Raw genomic sequence first — 22243 nt, 5'->3', positions numbered from 1 at the left:
AGACGAAAGAAATGGCCCAACCCCCCCCATACACATGTACATACACACGTCCACACACGCAAATATACATACCCACACAGCCCTCCATGGCCCACCCCGGACGCTCCACATGCCCTGATTCAATCCACTGACAGCACGTCAACCCCTGTATACCACATCGCTCCAATTCACTCTATTCCTTGCCCTCCTTTCACCCTCCTGCATGTTCAGGCCCCGATCACACAAAATCCTTTTCACTCCATCTTTCCACCTCCAATTTGGTCTCCCTCTTCTCCTCGTTCCCTTCACCTCCGACACATATATCCTCTTGGTCAATCTTTCCTCACTCATTCTCTCCATGTGCCCAAACCATTTCAAAACACCCTCTTCTGCTCTCTCAACCACGCTCTTTTTATTTCCACACATCTCTCTTACCCTTACGTTACTTACTCGATCAAACCACCTCACACCACACATTGTCCTCAAACATCTCATTCATGTTTTTACAAACAATGCTGTATCTGAGTATGAAACTGAAGCACAATGAAAAAATAAGCTTAACAGAAAGAAACACAATCACATCCTCTACTATAATTGGGAGCTGTTAAACCTATTATCTAGATAACATCCTCTTGCAACTCTCACTCAGCAGAGCATCAGGTCACAAAGGTAATAATATAATTTTCTGTGTATTTCCAGTTACTTTTGAATGTTAAGCTATCATATCATGAAGAATAATTCTTTTTGATTTTCTGAGCACTCCAGGATGGAACCTCTGGACCATCTACGATGTCTAGGGGTCAAAAGGTTGTTGACCTTGTACTAGCATTCCACCCATAATTACATGAAAATAAATAAACATCACTGGAGGAAGTGAAGTGTTTTAGATATCTGGGAGTGGATCTGTCAGCGGATGGAACCATGGAAGCGGAAGTGGATCATAGGGTGGGGGAGGGGGCGAAAATTTTGGGAGCCTTGAAAAATGTGTGGAAGTCGAGAACATTATCTCGGAAAGCAAAAATGGGTATGTTTGAAGGAATAGTGGTTCCAACAATGTTGTATGGTTGCGAGGCGTGGGCTATGGATAGAGTTGTGCGCAGGAGGATGGACGTGCTGGAAATGAGATGTTTGAGGAAAATGTGTGGTGTGAGGTGGTTTGATCGAGTAAGTAACGTAAGGGTAAGAGAGATGTGTGGAAATAAAAAGAGCGTGGTTGAGAGAGCAGAAGAGGGTGTTTTGAAATGGTTTGGGCACATGGAGAGAATGAGTGAGGAAAGATTGACCAAGAGGATATATGTGTCGGAGGTGGAGGGAACGAGGAGAAGAGGGAGACCAAATTGGAGGTGGAAAGATGGAGTGAAAAAGATTTTGTGTGATCGGGGCCTGAACATGCAGGAGGGTGAAAGGAGGGCAAGGAATAGAGTGAATTGGAGCGATGTGGTATACCGGGGTTGACGTGCTGTCAGTGGATTGAGTCGGGGCATGTGAAGCGTCTGGGGTAAACCATGGAAAGCTGTGTAGGTATGTATATTTTGCGTGTGTGGACGTGTGTATGTACATGTGTATGGGGGGGGGGTTGGGCCATTTCTTTCGTCTGTTTCCTTGCGCTACCTCGCAAACGCGGGAGACAGCGACAAAGTATAAAAAAAAAAAAAAAAAAAAAAAAAAAAAAAATTTATTCCTCATTCACAAAACTTGAAAGTATTGCCTGATCTAGTATATCTGAATAAAATATAGTTAGCCAATCCTCCACACAGGTTAACTCAAGCTTTGCATTGCTTTTAGCATTTAATGAAGGGTGATTAAGTTTTGCAAATGCAATTCAGTCTATACAGAATAGCATGAGTTGAAACATTGTGTTTGGTCCACATTACTAAATGATGTAAGTGGTAAGGGTTGTGAAGATCATATAAAATCTGGTTACTTGAAGTCAAAGCTGGTGAATCACATGTCAAAATTCAATGAAACCCATGAAAACCTTATATAACCTCCCCTTGCAGCCAAGCTTAATCTGCATTTCAATGTATTAGCTATTGGTGGGGTGGGGGCACACAGGCAGCCAGCTCTCAAGAGCAAAAACCAAAGTAAAACCTACAGAAGAGGGAAAATGAACCAAAATTGTGAAGTAAGGCACGAGGGTCAAGTTTAGATTTTAGCCTAGGAAAGTTTATGTCAGACCACTTTCAACTCAACTCTGTCAAGTAAGGATGCAGAGCTGGAACCACCCCAGATGTGATAACATAAGGATGAATCAATCCTTTGTATAAATGGAGCAACTGTTCAGAAGAGAGGAAGTTTCGACATCTAAACAGGGCAACCAGTTTCTTAGAGGCAGACTTAAGCTATTCCCATAACATTGGGTTTCCAAGAAGGGGTGGATGTTACAGTAATACCCAGTATAAATTCCTTGAGTCAAGAGATGGAATTACAGAACCATAAAGAAGGCATGAGAGTTGTGAGGGGTAGAAAATGGGTCTTGAGGCATCATACTTATGGGTAAAAAATGGGTCTTAGAGGCATCATACTAAACTAGATATTGTCTACCCCACTATGATACCATGTCCAAGTCTGATATCATTGAGGAAGCTGTAGAAGAAAGAGCAGAATTGAAAGGTGTGGATGAATGCAATGGTTAGTCATCAGCATATGAGTGCATCTGATTATTTCTTGAAGAGAGGAAATCATGGAAATTTCTCTACTAACTGAAAATTAATCAACAACTATATCCAAAATAAGGATTTACCAAAACTTGTTACAATGAATGTTCGATGTCAAAATCAGTTATTCCCAAGCTTCTACAATAGCTTCATGCACAAACAGCTATCATCCATCAGTATATAATTCAGTCTTTACAGTTTCTCAATAAACTCTGCTCACAAAGGTAATGCAGGTTATACAAGTTGAGGTCAACTTGACTAATGACTGTTACAAATCAGGATATATTCGAGAGCATGAGCAAGGGAGACCAACAGAAGCTCTGGTTGGTGTTAGTTCATAAACAAATACAAGAATAATCTAATGCAGTGCTAAATGGCCTGATTAGGTCAACTAAAACTAAACAGCAGCATATAATTTTTCATCAAATATTGTACAAACATAATTCTACATCCTGGAATGTGATACAGGAAATAACAACAGACACTATAACAATCCTGGAGTCAACTGTTTCCTTTCTATCATTTTCATAAAATCTAGTGCAAATAAACTTCCAACCTGACCTCACTACATGGCAATTCAAAATTCCTTTTCCACCAACTTGACTGCAGTCTGATAATTCAGCAACATGTTGCAACTGAACCACACATAAATTAGTCTCCAAATTAACCTACCCTGTAATCTTCACTCTATGTACCATTCTTATTCCAAATTTTCTAATTAACCATCTCCAGAACTCATTTACAACTTTCTCTTTTTGTTTGTTAGCTGAGATAGCATGAACAAAAGAAGCCCTAACGGGCCATTTCAAAAACTATAAATAGGGTTGTACGGAGGAGGGTGGATGTGTTGGAAATGAAATGTTTGAGGACAATATGTGGTGCGAGGTGGTTTGATCAAGTAAGTAATGAAAGGGTAAGAGAGATGTGTGGTAATAAAAAGAGTGTGGTTGAGAGAGCAGAATAGGGTGTGTTGAAATGGTTTGAACATATGGAGAGAATGAGTGAGAAAAGACTGACAAGGAAGATGTATGTGTCAGAGGTGGAGAGAACAAGGAGAAGCAAGAGACCAAATTAGAGGTGGAAGGATGGAATGAAAAAGATTTTGAGTGACCGGGGCTTGAACATACTGGGGGGTGAGAGGCATGTAAGGAATAGAGTGAATTGGAATGATGTGGTATACTGGGGTCGACATGCTGTCAATGGACTGAACCAGGGCATGTGAAACATCTGGTGTAAACCATGGAAAGGTCTGTGGGGCCTGGATGTGGATAGGGAGCTGTGGTTCAAGTGCATCACACATGACAGCTAGAGACTGTCACGCCTTTTTTGTCTGTTTTCCTGGAGCTATGTCACTGAAGTAGAAGGTAGCAATGCTCTTTCCTGTGGGGCAAGGTAGCACCAGGTATGGATGAAGGCAAGCAAGTATGTATATGTACATGCGTATATATGTATAATGTCTGTGTATGTGTAAGTATTGGTATAAATATGTGTACATGTTGATATGTATATGCATAGGTGCATTTGTGTATTTATTTGTGTACATGAGTGGATGAGTCACTCTTCATCTGTTTCCTGGCACTACATTGTTGATGCGGGAAACAGCAATTAAGTATAATATATAATATTTTTGTTTATACATATTCGCCTATTCCTTATTTAGCAAGATAGCCTTAAGAACAGAGGATTGAGAATTAGAGGAAAAATTCTCACTCAACCCTCATCTCTAATCCTTCTTTTGGAAAAATTAAAACTGGAGGAGAGAACTTCCAGCCCCTCACCTTTTAGTCACCTTCCACAAGATGCAGGGAATAAAGAGGTACAATTCTTTCTCCCCAACCTAAGGGATAACATATGTTAACTTGAGCCAGGTACCTCTTTTGTTGACTACCCCCTTGGGATGGACGGACAGCTAAGTTGACTGTGGAGCAACTGTCACAATCAGGATTCAAACCTATGCACTTGGTGCTTAGTTACATACACTTAAGTGGTGGGATGAAGAAGTAAGAGTATTAGTGAAAGAGAAGAGAGAGGCATTTGGACGATTTTTGCAGGGAAAAAATGCAATTGAGTGGGAGATGTATAAAAGAAAGAGACAGGAGGTCAAGAGATAGGTGCAAGAGGTGAAAAAAAGGGCAAATGAGAGTTGGGGTGAGAGAGTATCATTAAATTTTAGGGAGAATAAAAAGATGTTCTGGAAGGAGGTAAATAAAGTGCGTAAGACAAGGGAGCAAATGGGAACTTCGGTGAAGGGCGCAAGTGGGGAGGTGATAACAAGTAGTGGTGATGTGAGAAGGAGATGGAGTGAGTATTTTGAAGGTTTGTTGAATGTGTTTGATGATAGAGTGGCAGATATAGGGTGTTTTGGTCGAGGTGGTGTGCAAAGTGAGAGGGTTAGGGAAAATGATTTGGTAAACAGAGAAGAGGTAGTGAAAGCTTTGTGGAAGATGAAAGCCGGCTAGGCAGCAGGTTTGGATGGTATTGCAGTGGAATTTATTAAAAAAGGGGGTGACTGTATTGTTGACTGGTTGGTAGGGTTATTTAATGTATGTATGACTCATGGTGAGGTGCCTGAAGATTGGCGGAATGCGTGCATAGTGCCATTGTACAAAGGCAAAGGGGATAAGAGTGAGTGCTCAAATTACAGAGGTATAAGTTTGTTGAGTATTCCTGGTAAATTATATGGGAGGGTATTGATTGAGAGGGTGAAGGCATGTACAGAGCATCAGATTGGGGAAGAGCAGTGTGGTTTCAGAAGTGGTAGAGGATGTGTGGATCAGGTGTTTGCTTTGAAGAATGTATGTGAGAAATACTTAGAAAAGCAAATGGATTTGTATGTAGCATTTATGGATCTGGAGAAGGCATATGATAGAGTTGATAGAGATGCTCTGTGGAAGGTATTAAGAATATATGGTGTGGGAGGAAAGTTGTTAGAAGCAGTGAAAAGTTTTTATCGAGGATGTAAGGCATGTGTACGTGTAGGAAGAGAGGAAAGTGATTGGTTCTCAGTGAATGTAGGTTTGCGGCAGGGGTGTGTGATGTCTCCTTGGTTGTTTGATTTGTTTATGGATGGGGTTGTTAGGGAGGTAAATGCAAGAGTTTTGGAAAGAGGGGCAAGTATGAAGTCTGTTGGGGATGAGAGAGCTTGGGAAGTGAGTCAGTTGTTGTTCGCTGATGATACAGCGCTGGTGGCTGATTCATGTGAGAAACTGCAGAAGCTGGTGACTGAGTTTGGAAAAGTGTGTGGAAGAAGAAAGTTAAGAGTAAATGTGAATAAGAGCAAGGTTATTAGGTACAGTAGGGTTGAGGGTCAAGTCAATTGGGAGGTGAGTTTGAATAGAGAAAAACTGGAGGAAGTGAAGTGTTTTAGATATCTGGGAGTGGATCTGTCAGCGGATGGAACCATGGAAGCGGAAGTGGATCATAGGGTGGGGGAGGGGGCGAAAATTTCTGGGAGCCTTGAAAATGTGTGGAAGTCGAGAACATTATCTCGGAAAGCAAAAATGGGTATGTTTGAAGGAATAGTGGTTCCAACAATGTTGTATGGTTGCGAGGCGTGGGCTATGGATAGAGTTGTGCGCAGGAGGATGGACGTGCTGGAAATGAGATGTTTGAGGAAAATGTGTGGTGTGAGGTGGTTTGATCGAGTAAGTAACGTAAGGGTAAGAGAGATGTGTGGAAATAAAAAGAGCGTGGTTGAGAGAGCAGAAGAGGGTGTTTTGAAATGGTTTGGGCACATGGAGAGAATGAGTGAGGAAAGATTGACCAAGAGGATATATGTGTCGGAGGTGGAGGGAACGAGGAGAAGAGGGAGACCAAATTGGAGGTGGAAAGATGGAGTGAAAAAGATTTTGTGTGATCGGGGCCTGAACATGCAGGAGGGTGAAAGGAGGGCAAGGAATAGAGTGAATTGGAGCGATGTGGTATACCGGGGTTGACGTGCTGTCAGTGGATTGAGTCGGGGCATGTGAAGCGTCTGGGGTAAACCATGGAAAGCTGTGTAGGTATGTATATTTTGCGTGTGTGGACGTGTGTATGTACATGTGTATGGGGGGGGGGTTGGGCCATTTCTTTCGTCTGTTTCCTTGCGCTACCTCGCAAACGCGGGAGACAGCGACAAAGTATAAAAAAAAAAAAAAAAAAAAAAAAAAAAAATTTATTCCTCATTCACAAAACTTGAAAGTATTGCCTGATCTAGTATATCTGAATAAAATATAGTTAGCCAATCCTCCACACAGGTTAACTCAAGCTTTGCATTGCTTTTAGCATTTAATGAAGGGTGATTAAGTTTTGCAAATGCAATTCAGTCTATACAGAATAGCATGAGTTGAAACATTGTGTTTGGTCCACATTACTAAATGATGTAAGTGGTAAGGGTTGTGAAGATCATATAAAATCTGGTTACTTGAAGTCAAAGCTGGTGAATCACATGTCAAAATTCAATGAAACCCATGAAAACCTTATATAACCTCCCCTTGCAGCCAAGCTTAATCTGCATTTCAATGTATTAGCTATTGGTGGGGTGGGGGCACACAGGCAGCCAGCTCTCAAGAGCAAAAACCAAAGTAAAACCTACAGAGGAGGGAAAATGAACCAAAATTGTGAAGTAAGGCACAAGGGTCAAGTTTAGATTTTAGCCTAGGAAAGTTTATGTCAGACCACTTTCAACTCAACTCTGTCAAGTAAGAATGCAGAGCTGGAACCACCCCAGATGTGATAACATAAGGATGAATCAATCCTTTGTATAAATGGAGCAACTGTTCAGAAGAGAGGAAGTTTCGACATCTAAACAGGGCAACCAGTTTCTTAGAGGCAGACTTAAGCTATTCCCATAACATTGGGTTTCCAAGAAGGGGTGGATGTTACAGTAATACCCAGTATAAATTCCTTGAGTCAAGAGATGGAATTACAGAACCATAAAGAAGGCATGAGAGTTGTGAGGGGTAGAAAATGGGTCTTGAGGCATCATACTTATGGGTAAAAAATGGGTCTTAGAGGCATCATACTAAACTAGATATTGTCTACCCCACTATGATACCATGTCCAAGTCTGATATCATTGAGGAAGCTGTAGAAGAAAGAGCAGAATTGAAGGGTGTGGATGAATGCAATGGTGAGTCATCAGCATATGAGTGCATCTGATTATTTCTTGAAGAGAGGAAATCATGGAAATTTCTCTACTAACTGAAAATTAATCAACAACTATATCCAAAATAAGGATTTACCAAAACTTGTTACAATGAATGTTCGATGTCAAAATCAGTTATTCCCAAGCTTCTACAATAGCTTCATGCACAAACAGCTATCATCCATCAGTATATAATTCAGTCTTTACAGTTTCTCAATAAACTCTGCTCACAAAGGTAATGCAGGTTATGCAAGTTGAGGTCAACTTGACTAATGACTGTTACAAATCAGGATATATTCGAGAGCATGAGCAAGGGAGACCAACAGAAGCTCTGGTTGGTGTTAGTTCATAAACAAATACAAGAATAATCTAATGCAGTGCTAAATGGCCTGATTAGGTCAACTAAAACTAAACAGCAGCATATAATTTTTCATCAAATATTGTACAAACATAATTCTACATCCTGGAATGTGATACAGGAAATAACAACAGACACTATAACAATCCTGGAGTCAACTGTTTCCTTTCTATCATTTTCATAAAATCTAGTGCAAATAAACTTCCAACCTGACCTCACTACATGGCAATTCAAAATTCCTTTTCCACCAACTTGACTGCAGTCTGATAATTCAGCAACATGTTGCAACTGAACCACACATAAATTAGTCTCCAAATTAACCTACCCTGTAATCTTCACTCTATGTACCATTCTTATTCCATATTTTCTAATTAACCATCTCCAGAACTCATTTACAACTTTCTCTTTTTGTTTGTTAGCTGAGATAGCATGAACAAAAGAAGCCCTAACGGGCCATTTCAAAAACTCTATAAATAGGGTTGTACGGAGGAGGGTGGATGTGTTGGAAATGAAATGTTTGAGGACAATATGTGGTGCGAGGTGGTTTGATCAAGTAAGTAATGAAAGGGTAAGAGAGATGTGTGGTAATAAAAAGAGTGTGGTTGAGAGAGCAGAATAGGGTGTGTTGAAATGGTTTGAACATATGGAGAGAATGAGTGAGAAAAGACTGACAAGGAAGACGTATGTGTCAGAGGTGGAGAGAACAAGGAGAAGCAAGAGACCAAATTAGAGGTGGAAGGATGGAATGAAAAAGATTTTGAGTGACCGGGGCTTGAACATACTGGGGGGTGAGAGGCATGTAAGGAATAGAGTGAATTGGAATGATGTGGTATACTGGGGTCGACATGCTGTCAATGGACTGAACCAGGGCATGTGAAACATCTGGTGTAAACCATGGAAAGGTCTGTGGGGCCTGGATGTGGATAGGGAGCTGTGGTTCAAGTGCATTACACATGACAGCTAGAGACTGTCACGCCTTTTTTGTCTGTTTTCCTGGAGCTATGTCACTGAAGTAGAAGGTAGCAATGCTCTTTCCTGTGGGGCAGGGTAGCACCAGGTATGGATGAAGGCAAGCAAGTATGTATATGTACATGCGTATATATGTATAATGTCTGTGTATGTGTAAGTATTGGTATAAATATGTGTACATGTTGATATGTATATGCATAGGTGCATTTGTGTATTTATTTGTGTACATGAGTGGATGAGTCACTCTTCATCTGTTTCCTGGCACTACATTGTTGATGCAGGAAACAGCAATTAAGTATAATATATAATATTTTTGTTTATACATATTCGCCTATTCCTTATTTAGCAAGATAGCCTTAAGAACAGAGGATTGAGAATTAGAGGAAAAATTCTCACTCAACCCTCGTCTCTAATCCTTCTTTTGGAAAAATTAAAACTGGAGGAGAGAACTTCCAGCCCCTCACCTTTTAGTCACCTTCCACGAGATGCAGGGAATAAAGAGGTACAATTCTTTCTCCCCAACCTAAGGGATAACATATGTTAACTTGAGCCAGGTACCTCTTTTGTTGACTACCCCCTTGGGATGGACGGACAGCTAAGTTGACTGTGGAGCAACTGTCACAATCAGGATTCAAACCTATGCACTTAGTGCTTATTTACATACACTTAAGTGGTGGGATGAAGAAGTAAGAGTATTAGTGAAAGAGAAGAGAGAGGCATTTGGACGATTTTTGCAGGGAAAAAATGCAATTGAGTGGGAGATGTATAAAAGAAAGAGACAGGAGGTCAAGAGATAGGTGCAAGAGGTGAAAAAAAGGGCAAATGAGAGTTGGGGTGAGAGAGTATCATTAAATTTTAGGGAGAATAAAAAGATGTTCTGGAAGGAGGTAAATAAAGTGCGTAAGACAAGGGAGCAAATGGGAACTTCGGTGAAGGGCGCAAATGGGGAGGTGATAACAAGTAGTGGTGATGTGAGAAGGAGATGGAGTGAGTATTTTGAAGGTTTGTTGAATGTGTTTGATGATAGAGTGGCAGATATAGGGTGTTTTGGTCGAGGTGGTGTGCAAAGTGAGAGGGTTAGGGAAAATGATTTGGTAAACAGAGAAGAGGTAGTGAAAGCTTTGCGGAAGATGAAAGCCGGCTAGGCAGCAGGTTTGGATGGTATTGCAGTGGAATTTATTAAAAAGGGGGTGACTGTATTGTTGACTGGTTGGTAGGGTTATTTAATGTATGTATGACTCATGGTGAGGTGCCTGAGGATTGGCGGAATGCGTGCATAGTGCCATTGTACAAAGGCAAAGGGGATAAGAGTGAGTGCTCAAATTACAGAGGTATAAGTTTGTTGAGTATTCCTGGTAAATTATATGGGAGGGTATTGATTGAGAGGGTGAAGGCATGTACAGAGCATCAGATTGGGGAAGAGCAGTGTGGTTTCAGAAGTGGTAGAGGATGTGTGGATCAGGTGTTTGCTTTGAAGAATGTATGTGAGAAATACTTAGAAAAGCAAATGGATTTGTATGTAGCATTTATGGATCTGGAGAAGGCATATGATAGAGTTGATAGAGATGCTCTGTGGAAGGTATTAAGAATATATGGTGTGGGAGGAAAGTTGTTAGAAGCAGTGAAAAGTTTTTATCGAGGATGTAAGGCATGTGTACGTGTAGGAAGAGAGGAAAGTGATTGGTTCTCAGTGAATGTAGGTTTGCGGCAGGGGTGTGTGATGTCTCCATGGTTGTTTAATTTGTTTATGGATGGGGTTGTTAGGGAGGTAAATGCAAGAGTTTTGGAAAGAGGGGCAAGTATGAAGTCTGTTGGGGATGAGAGAGCTTGGGAAGTGAGTCAGTTGTTGTTCGCTGATGATACAGCGCTGGTGGCTGATTCATGTGAGAAACTGCAGAAGCTGGTGACTGAGTTTGGAAAAGTGTGTGGAAGAAGAAAGTTAAGAGTAAATGTGAATAAGAGCAAGGTTATTAGGTACAGTAGGGTTGAGGGTCAAGTCAATTGGGAGGTGAGTTTGAATAGAGAAAAACTGGAGGAAGTGAAGTGTTTTAGATATCTGGGAGTGGATCTGGCAGCGGATGGAACCATGGAAGCAGAAGTGGATCATAGGGTGGGGGAGGGGGCGAAAATCTGGGGGCCTTGAAGAATGTGTGGAAGTCGAGAACATTATCTCGGAAAGCAAAAATGGGTATGTTTGAAGGAATAGTGGTTCCAACAATGTTGTATGCTTGCGAGGCGTGGGCTATGGATAGAGTTGTGCGCAGGAGGATGGATGTGCTGGAAATGAGATGTTTGAGGACAATGTGTGGTGTGAGGTGGTTTGATCGAGTGAGTAACGTAAGGGTAAGAGAGATGTGTGGAAATAAAAAGAGCGTGGTTGAGAGAGCAGAAGAGGGTGTTTTGAAGTGGTTTGGGCACATGGAGAGGATGAGTGAGGAAAGATTGACCAAGAGGATATATGTGTCGGAGGTGGAGGGAACAAGGAGAAGAGGGAGACCAAATTGGAGGTGGAAAGATGGAGTGAAAAAGATTTTGTGTGATCGGGGCCTGAACATGCAGGAGGGTGAAAGGAGGGCAAGGAATAGAGTGAATTGGAGCGATGTGGTATACCGGGGTTGACGTGCTGTCAGTGGATTGAAGCAGGGCATGTGAAGCGTCTGGGGTAAACCATGGAAAGCTGTGTAGGTATGTATATTTGCGTGTGTGGACGTATGTATATACATGTGTATGGGGGGGGGGGTTGGGCCATTTCTTTCGTCTGTTTCCTTGCGCTACCTCGCAAACGCGGAAGACAGCGACAAAGTATAATAAATAAATAATTAAGTTTCTCAACCATAAATGATGGTTCAGACAAGTATTACACCACATTTTCTCTACTACCTGGGACATTACCAACTGATATAAATATCTAATATAAATATCAACTAACACTTACTATAATAAATGGCTAATACTTACAAATTCAAAAGTTGGAGCCCACAAGTAAAGTATTACCATTGTGCTCCTACTCTTACTTGTACACAATCAGGTTTCACAACCATAATATGAGAGCTGAGACAACTGCTCTATGACAACTTCCCTAAAACCAAAGCTATTAATCATTAATCGACAAGTAGCTAAATTAAGTATCTAATAGAAAAATCAACCAAAACTTAAACCAAATAGCTAATACAATGTCAAAACTAGGAACCTAAAAGTAAAATAACCCCAAGCAGAACTAGCAACTACACACCTGTATAAAGCACCCTTAACAAAGTTTGACAATAACCTCAACTCAAGAGGATAATGTACGTTATACAATCTGTAGTCAACTTGACACTATTTGCGGCTAAACCAGTACACATTTGACAGCGTGTGCGAGGATGGACTGACATGAGATATGTCTGGGTCTTTGTTTATAAACAAATCCTTGACTAACGTGATGCAATGCTTAGTCTGGCCAGTTTAAGCCAGTTGAAACTGGTTAAGACCAATGATTTATCACAGTTCATACAGACATGATTCACCATAATGATATACTATACATGTAATGTAGACACACTAACAATTACAATCTCCAATATCATAGCTATTGTTTTAGTATAATCTCAGTAATGTAAACAAGCTTCTAACATGGCCTCACTTAAGCGCGATAATTCAAACTCCCTTTCTCAAGGTAATGAGCTGTGATGAGGTAATTTTGTGTGCTGTGCCTTACTCAATCAAACACAAATCACAGTACGTTTTCTACTACTGACTTGGTTCATCAAAAGCTCAATACTTACCAATTCCAAGTTAATCAGGGATGATATTTGTTGACCATCATCAGCGAGGGTATGTTTTGGACTGTACTACAAGGCAAACGAAATCCACATAAAAGAAACATTATGCTACATTGCGTTTTATGTCGCATTTTTATTGAAGATTTCGGTAATCTGTTAAAAGCTATGCATATCCAAACTTTTCATGATTTAATTCAATTCGATGATATACTTTAATACGCGTACAAGATGCCAGTTTTGTGTCAAATTCAAAGGTCAAAGGAACTTGATTACGATGGTGATGGGCGCGCGGATATCTGTCATCGGTAAGCTCTTCAGATTTTCACTGTAATCAAGGATTTGATGTGATCATTTGGTTACCTTTAGATTACTTTTACGTGAAAAAGAACAATTTATTTATATATGGAACATTGACTTACAATATTTATACCTGGGTTTCCTGAAAACAAAGTTGTCTTACGTTTCCTTTTACAGCTGATTCTTGGAATTTACCTGAGGAAAACCTTTCATCTCAACAAAGAAAATCTTCTTAAATATCGTTCAGCTCAAGTTTTTACAGCGTCGTGTACAACGATATAAAAGTTAAACATGCAGTTTTAACGCACTTCATGTCATGAAAAGTTATGTAGCCATAGGAAAATCAACAACATTGTATATGAAAGATTCTTGAAATCCGAAAAGCAGGTATGTTTACATATGCTTTATATATATATATATATATATATATATATATATATATATATATATATATATATATGTATATATATATATATATATATATATATATATATATATATATATTTAATTTATTTTATTTTGCTTTGTCGCTGTCTCCCGCGTTTGCGAGGTAGCGCAAGGAAACAGACGAAAGAAAATGGCTCAACCCACCCCCATACACAATGTATACACACACACACGTCCACACATGCAAATATACATACCTATACATCTCAATGTACACATATATATACATACACAGACACATACATATATACCCATGCACACAATTCACACTGTCTGCCCCCATTCACTCCCATCGCCACCTCGCCACACATGGAATACCTTCCCCCTCCCCCCTCATGTGTGCGAGGTAGCACTAGGAAAAGACAACAAAGGCCCCATTCGTTCACACTCAGTCTCTAGCTGCCACGCAATAATGCCCAAAACCACAGCTCCCTTTCCACATCCAGGCCCCACACAACATTCCATGGTTTACCCCAGACGCTTCATATGCCCTGATTCACTCCACTGACAGCACGTCAACCCCGGTATACCACATCGATCCAATTCACTCTATTCCTTGCTCTCCTTTCACCCTCCTGCATGTTCAGGCCCCGATCACACAAAATCTTTTTCACTCCATCTTTCCACCTCCAATTTGGTCTCCCACTTCTCCTCGTTCCCTCCACCTCCGACACATATATCCTCTTGGTCAATCTTTCCTCACGCATTCTCTCCATGTGCCCAAACCATTTCAAAACACCCTCTTCTGCTCTCTCAACCACGCTCTTTTTATTTCCACACATCTCTCTTACCCTTACGTTACTTACTCGATCAAACCACCTCACACCACACATTGTCCTCAAACATCTCATTTCCAGCACATCCACCCTCCTGCGCACAACTCCATCCATAGCCCACGCCTCGCAACCATACAACATTGTTGGAACCACTATATATATGTATGTATATATATATATATATATATATATATATATATATATATATATATATATATATATATATATATATATATATATATATATATATAATGTGGGGAGAAGATGCTGTCTCTGTCTGTTGGTTCATTTGTCTCTGCTTATGCGCTTCTCTATTCCTTTCTTGTCTTTTTGTAGGTCTGGCTGTATCTAAATTTACCTGTCTACATACGTTTGTCTGCCTATGTATCCAGCTCTATCTCCCGTCAGTGCTAAAGGTATTTACGTCAACTTTGAACACTTAGGGATGTTGCAAGCGCGCGTTGTGTCGCAAAACGTGTATTCAGGAAAGTTTCGTCACCGGGAATTTCCCGGGATCTGAGTCACCCCAGAGAAAATATGACGTCACGATATCTGGTTACAACTGGTTCCCAGTGGAAAGATGAATGTGTGTGTGTGTGTGTGTGTGTGTGTGTGTGTGTGTGTGTGTGTGTGAAACCATAGAAGTAAAGACATGGTGTATAGCTCCCCGTACCGCACATGTCATAATCACACACACACACACACACACACACACACACACACACACACATCTTCAGGGGAGACTCGATGTTTAGTGCGTGTTTTGGTAAGGATTGCTATTGCTGGAGTTATCAAACTAATAGGGACACGGGAACTCGTTAGACAACAACAATGCGTTACTGGTTAGAATATATAAGATGAGGTAACAGGGTAATGAGCTACTGAAGGTGCAGGATTATGGTGAAGTAGAGGTAGGTCGAGTGATACAAGACAGACTTGGCAGGGGTCCTCTGATGCCGGTATGGAAGGCGTTAGATGGAGCAGAAGGGCATGGGAGAAGGTTGTAGCTGCCGAGTTGACATGGAGCTCCTGTAGGAGGTGGGTGTGGCCCATATCGCGGCTTTTGGAATGTGCAGCGGCTGCCGGTTTGTGCTAGAGACGCAGGAGGCTCCTGGAGTTGTGTAGGGTTGCAGGAGGCTCCTGGAGTTGTGCTAGGGTTGCAGGAGGCTCCTGTAATTGTGCTAGGGCTGCAGAAGGCTCCTGGAGTTGTGCTAGGGCTGCAGGAGGCTCCTGGAGTTGTGCTAGGGATGCAGGAGGCTCCTGGAGTTGTTCTAGGGTTGCAGGAGGCTCCTGGAGTTGTGCTAGGGTTGCAGGAGGCTCCTGGAGTTGTGCTAGGGATGCAGGAGGCTCCTGGAGTTGTGCTAGGGATGCAGAAGGCTCCTGGAGTTGTGCTAGGGTTGCAGGAGGCTCCTGGAGTTGTGCTAGGGTTGCAGGAGGCTCCTGGAGTTGTGCTAGGGCTGCAGGAGGCTCCTGAAGTTGTGCTAGGGTTGCAGGAGGCTCCTGGAGTTGTGCTAGGGTTGCAGGAGGCTCCTGGAGTTGTGCTAGGAGTGCAGGAGGCTCCTGGAGTTGTGCTAGGGATGCAGGAGGCTCCTGGAGTTGTGCTAGGGATGCAGGAGGCTCATGGAGTTGTGATAGGGATGCAGGCGTGCCGCGGGCGTGGCCGTATGTCCCTTGTTGTTACAGCTGCTGCTCGTGACGGGCGGAGGCGATGCCCCACGCGCGTCCTGCTGAAGGTTGACGTCGGAGATGAGACACCACAATGAAACCTGCCAGGATGATGAAACGTCAGGAGTCACGTTGGGACGTCTACTGACGGAGGAGACGCCCTAAGAGCGGCACGAGTCTGGAGTCACAACACCAAGACTTCAAGCACCAGAGTGGTGTGCTTGTTGTCTGGTGGCAAGTCCACTGCCTGACTGCCTTCCTGTTGTTGTTGTTGTTGTTGTTGTTGTTGTTAAGATAGCCGGACCTGTTGGTCCGACACGGGCCTTTGCCTGTTGGTGGCCCGTTCCCTGGCTTCTAGTCTTGATTTATTCTCACTTGGGAGGTGGGAATTCCCTTATGGTCTGTAGTAGGTGTCCCATATGGTTTCTTTGAATCCTCTGAAATAGTGAGATCGCTGGTAGTACGTTGCCTTCCTCACTGAAATCAGGGACTCTTTCACGGAGACTTTGTGTCACTTGACAGTCCAGCATGTAGTGTTCCACTGGGTGCGTTGACGGCTCCTGGCAGTAGACGCAGTCCTTGATGACGCCGTCAGTTCGTTGACAGCTGCATTGGTACCCCAGTCATAGACGGTGTAGATTGACCAGGGTATTCCTGCTCATGTCTGCCTTCCTGTGTTGATACCCGGGTATTTAAGAGGCGGTGAGGTCAGGTCTGGGAGGGGTAGGTATTCCCAGTGGGAAGTAAAGAAGTGGAAGCCGAATAGCGCAAGCTCTGACCTTCATGATGGTAGACTGAGGGCGGTTCTTATGGAAAGGGTCAGGTCATTTATGATTACAGCGACATCTTCTGACCTGCCACGGCCGAGCGTCTAACGTGGGTGTCTGGGATTAATACTGCAGGTGCAGCAGAAGGTTGGGCCACCAAACACGTTCCCTGGGGATTATAAGGTGAGGTGAGGTCACCTGCCACCCAGGCATGGCAAGGCAAGGCGACACTGGGAAGCGACCCTGGATCGCTACAGACATAATACAGTTATGATGTTATACAAAAAAGTGCACTTGGGACTTACCGTGTTTCATTTTCCTTCGTGGTTGTCAGCAGGTTACACACACACACACACACACACACACACACACACACACACACACGAGATCAAGGCCGGTCCTTAATTGAAATATAAAGAATTATGAACGGGGGAAAAAAAAGACGAGGGAAAGTATTTACGAATGATCGTGTCCATAGGTAGATAGATCAATAGATATACACGTTTTATTCACCTCTAGGTATACCACTTAACCCTCTTCCATGGACTCATTATAATCAGAGGAGAGGCGAGCTTAGATTTGTGAATTATGATAGCAGTATTCAGTTTCATTCTTTCCTTGTGAAATTCCAGAGATATTTTGCGGCAAAAAAAAGTGCGTCATTTCCTCCATTTTTGTTACGTAATGGAAGCTGCTTTAGCCTGGGGTGGGGGGTTGTGGGAAGTGAAAAATGGGTTGAGAGCCTTCTTATGTTTTCATCCTAAACTGATTAATCTAGAGCAGATATGTGGTGTTAGAATAGATATGGCGGATGGCCTCGTCATAAAGCGATAGGACTTGTGTTATCTGTTTATCCTATGCACTAATTAATCTGGCAGACAACCTTATCACAGACTAATGCTCCCTGTTGTCTGTTTATCTTGTGCACTAGTATGTACCTACCTGATGGTCCCATGTGGATGATTTGCGACGCTCCCAGTGTCGTGTCTCCAGAGACCTGGCGCCTTTGGTCTTCCACTCCCGACACCAGGTGGTCTACAGGTCACCCTCCGTCGCCACGATGCGCATGACGCCAGTGCCCTGGCTACTCTGCTCCTGGGTCTAGGATGCCTCCCTCTCCTGCAGAAGGAGCGGCTGGCACGGAGGACGGTCGACCATCTTGCAGGAGGGACTCTTACGTCGTTCCTCAAGTGGTGAGGCCTCCAGCACATCTTGACCAGTTCGTCTGGCCTAGAGACCCACGTCCATCCCCGGCCCGTTCCGCTCACCTGACCGCTTGTTGACCATTCCCAGACGTGTTCAGATGAACCCCCCCCCCCCCTCGTGTTCCCTTCCATGGCCTCCGATACTGTCTTCTGATGCGCCAGTGTTACTGTGGATGTGCAAATATCAGCTGGGCCTCCCTATTGGCTACAGTCCTTGTACATGTACCCTTCTTTGCTGGTGCACAACCTTGGATGTTGATCTGAAGACTGTGTCCGTGGATGGTTATCCTTATTATTAAAGTTTATCGGACAGAAACTGATATAGTGTTAGATCATTCACATGGTACAACATTATATCAGCTCGTGCTCAACAAGGTAGATGAGCTTAGAACCACCCAGTATGGGTGATCATTGTTAATGTGGTCACAGTAGTGTTAGAATGTACAAAACAAAGAGACATCAGCACTTGAGAAACAGAATGTGGGGCAGCCGCTGTGGTTACGTCGTGCATCGTCCGTGGGTGGCGGGGCAGCTGCACCGATGACGGTCATGCGTTGTTCGTGGGTGGCCGGGCTTCTCCTCCCACATCCTGACGATTCTTGCCCTCCTTTGGCAATGGCGGTGCACGTCTCCCTGCCAGACCTGGCACAGCAGCATGCAGAAAAATGGCTACCAAGATTGCTGATAACACTTTGGACATATTTTTATCACTACGCTAAGAAATGAGTCTCTCTTCACCTATACCAAGTTACAGCAAAACACAACAACGGGAGAAGCAATGCACTGCCGCCGCTCATACGAACGCGCAGTGTTGTGCGTCACGGACAGATGGAGAAGAAAGCTGTGTACACTACACGAGTCACTTGGGAATCCCTGCATTGGCATGCGCCATGATATAGCTATCGTGTGTCGCCCCCACTGACAGGTGTAGTTGGGAATCCCTCCCCACAACACCCCCCCAGCCTGCTACCTAACGTGTCAGGTCATTTGCCTCAGCCTGGACCTGTTGTGTCAGGTCGCGCCGCCTACGCCTGTTTTTACACAAATCGACAAGGCAGGGGCAAAAATATGTTCCAGTCGTGGCCATCTTGAAAGGAAAAGTATAAAATGTAAAGTGACAGAAAGAATGACAACATTACTTAGTGCTCCTTAGGTTTCTGTCGACTTGACCCCTCAGTGATGCAAAGGCAACAAAGAGAGGGGGGGGGGGGGGACGAGAGATGGAGGAGGACCCACAGCTTTACTGTTCGAAGAAGGATGCATTATGATGGTCACTCCTCGCGAGGCTGGACTCCACACAAAAACTATGGGAATTAGTCTCGGAATGAGGGCCACCGGCCCGAAATCTCTTGGCGGGGGACGCGCGCAAACAGCTCATTAGATAAGTGTCCGAATCAACACCTGGAGGAGAGGGAGAAGGCACCAGCATCACGACGATGAGAGAGAGAGAGAGAGAGAGAGAGAGAGGGGGGGGGAGATGGCAGAATAAAGATGATAACTTCAGAATTAATGAGACGGAAGGCTTTTGAATCCATTCTGATTAGGACAAAGAAGGAGGAAAGACCAGCTCAGACATGCGAGAGGTACCCCGTACCAGGACGAATGAAAACCCTATAGATATGGAGAAGCTGCTCACACGAAATACAATTGCATTGCCCATACAATTTTCCAGCTTTTGGGATGCAGATTTTGAGATGTTCTTTCCTTATTGTGGGGTCTCCAAGATAGTATTTATGTTGCTGTAAGGTTGCATTGTAATGTTTTGGAATTCACCGGTGTTCAGTTAGCGGGATCTAAGAAAGGGATATGGGTTAAAAACTACATTTTTTTTAACCAATGAATCGGACCAAGTTCCTGCACAAGTTCGAATTAGAAGGGAAGATATGTTTAGTGCGGTTGAAAGAACAATGAGGAGAATGAGAAGGGGAGGTAAAGAATGAATAGGGTTAGAAGATGAGGGCGAAGATCGTTTATGGAGGAAGAGAAATGTGGGCGAGAGGACAAGACCCTGGGGGACACCACTGGTGATAGGCTAAAAGGGAGATGGTGATCCCCCAGCGACTTCCGCAATGGACCGACTGGAGAGGACACGATGTTTTAGTAAATAAAGAGAAGCAGGAAATCCAAAAGAAGGAAGTTCAGCAAACAAAGGCTTTTGCTTCACCCTGCCCAGTGTTTTGCAGATGTCGAAAGCCATGGCAAAAGGTTCACCAGTATCCTTGAAAGAGGAAGGCCATGGGTGAGTCACAGAGGAGAGAAGGTCACCAACTGACCTTGTGCTGCCAAAACAATTTTGATGATGTGAGAGAAGAAAATGAGACTCCGAGTATTACGGAGATGTTCAAGGATTTTGGCTGTAGCACAAGCGAGAGCGATTGGGCGTTAGATAAGAAGAGATTCTCGTTCTTCCTTAGGGATGGACTGCGCCAAAGCAAAGAAAGAAAAGTTTGAATTTTTAAGATAGGGACGAAATGGGTGACCAAGGATTCATACCCCTTGAACTTGAGGAGGTATACCATGTGGACCACGGGCTCTGTGTGAGGAAAATATAGGGACGAGTATAGGTTCAGTGGGGGAAGAGGACTAGATGCGAGATCATCTAAGGAGGAGCTCATGGGGAATTAGAAAGGTTAAAGAGCGGTCTTATCAGTGAAAGGGTTAACCAAAGAGTGAATGGGTCAGAAGAGAGGAGGAAAGGTTGAATTGGAGAAGTTACTGGAGATGCTTTTGTTTAAGGACCAGAAACATTTAGCAGTAGAAGTCAGCACAGTCCACTTTCTATTCATGAAGGTGTGCCTGACTCTACGGAGAACTATTTCCCAATGATTCATGCTGAAAAAGAAGCAGTGTGAAATTCAGAGGAAGGGAAGAGTACACCATGGCCTGATATCAACAGTCTCTGGTGTAACAAGCCTTAGAACAAGAGCGATCAAGCCGTAACTTGGATATAAAGATTCAGGGCGATGGAATGTGGGACTCCCAATTCGGTCAAGATAACCTCTGCTATGCTGTCAGCACAACTGGAGGCATCTTGGTCGGCAAAGCAATGGTAGTCCTATGGAAAGTCAGTATAGCAGCTGCATAATGATGGCCAATGAGCTTCCCAAAATGCTACAGTTGATGATTTGAGTGAGCTAGGAAATGGACGTACCTATTGGTAAGTGACAGAGATAAGATCGTGGTCAGAGGACCCTCAGGGGGTAGATAAAGTATGTTTAATGGGAAGGTTCAGAGGTTAAAAAGAAGTTGAATGTATTGGAAGGATGGTTGTGTCGGTCGGGAACCCATGTTTGGTGTTTGATCTTTTTCATATCGTCAAGAGCGGGATAAAGAAAGGGACTCAATTACACTAGGGTCATCCCATGTAGAGTCTAACCAAGTCCTTACGTGTGTGTTAAAATCTGCTTACAGAATTGCAGCACCTGGATGTGATGAGAACGATCCTTCAAGGTTAAAGATCAGATAGACATGGGCTTGAACAAGTTAGGGGGGAATCAAGGAGAAAATACACTCACCATAAGGGCCAAGTTATAGAGGGTACATTCTACGTCAGATAGTTTCGTGGTTGGATGAACTAAGCTTCACGTGACGAGAAATGGGTGTTTTTGTACGAAAGTAAGGCAGCCCACCTCCCTCAGAGCTGAAACGATGGTAATGATTATAGTTGATGTGATTATGAAGTAGAGAGACTACCTTATACAGCTGGGTTTTGGGGATGAGATTAGGGTAGTGGACAGGCGGTATTCAACACAGGGGAAGTAGGACTTAAGGCTGCGATTATTTTTTCAGAAGTGGGTAAAGAAGGACCCAGCTGAGTTGAGATGAACCCCAGTCACCTAACCCAACCAGCACCTGTTACATTAGGCCATAAGCCCATCCTGCATTTATCTTAGATCACGGACCCTAGCTGGCACTTACTTTACAAGCCCCAGCCTGCACTTGTGCCTCATGTCAAAGGTCCCAACCCGCATTCGTCTCAGGTCACAGCCCCAGCAGGTTTTCGAGTAAAAAGGTTTAATGATCTTTACTGGGATTTTATGACGACAGTGATGGGCTCAACGCTCATGAAGGTGTCCACATCTGGTTTTCGTGTAATCTCTTTGGTATGTTTGAACACTTATCATTTAAGAGGCGTCGTTTAGCCCACTTGTTACTGGTTCCCGGAATAGGTTCCTGGCCACTATTTTGCCTAAGTTGCCAACTAGGATCAACTTCAGACCAATCCAGTCAATTAATTT

At 43.3% G+C, this 22243-nt stretch overlaps 1 protein-coding gene across 4 annotated transcripts in view; it reads right to left on the bottom strand.

The window, feature by feature from the left end:
- Positions 1–12972, bottom strand: part of LOC139758490 (nuclear pore complex protein Nup98-Nup96-like) — a 162364-nt gene extending 149392 nt beyond the window's left edge. Inside the window, exon 1 of one of the 4 annotated variants that reach the window (XM_071679978.1) lies at positions 12852–12972. The gene's annotated coding sequence lies outside the window, so the exon portion shown is untranslated. Of the gene's footprint in view, positions 1–12319; positions 12508–12632; positions 12720–12851 lie in introns of those variants that run through there. The other 3 variants (XM_071679980.1, XM_071679981.1, XM_071679979.1) reach the window with 3 other exon arrangements.
- Between the last annotated feature and the right edge of the window lie 9271 nt (positions 12973–22243).

Source organism: Panulirus ornatus, chromosome 30 (assembly GCF_036320965.1).
Source record: "Panulirus ornatus isolate Po-2019 chromosome 30, ASM3632096v1, whole genome shotgun sequence".
In the NCBI taxonomy this organism is placed as follows: domain Eukaryota; kingdom Metazoa; phylum Arthropoda; class Malacostraca; order Decapoda; family Palinuridae; genus Panulirus; species Panulirus ornatus.
The sequence above is the reverse complement of the archived record's forward strand: the minus strand, read 5'-3'. Positions and strand labels throughout refer to the sequence as shown.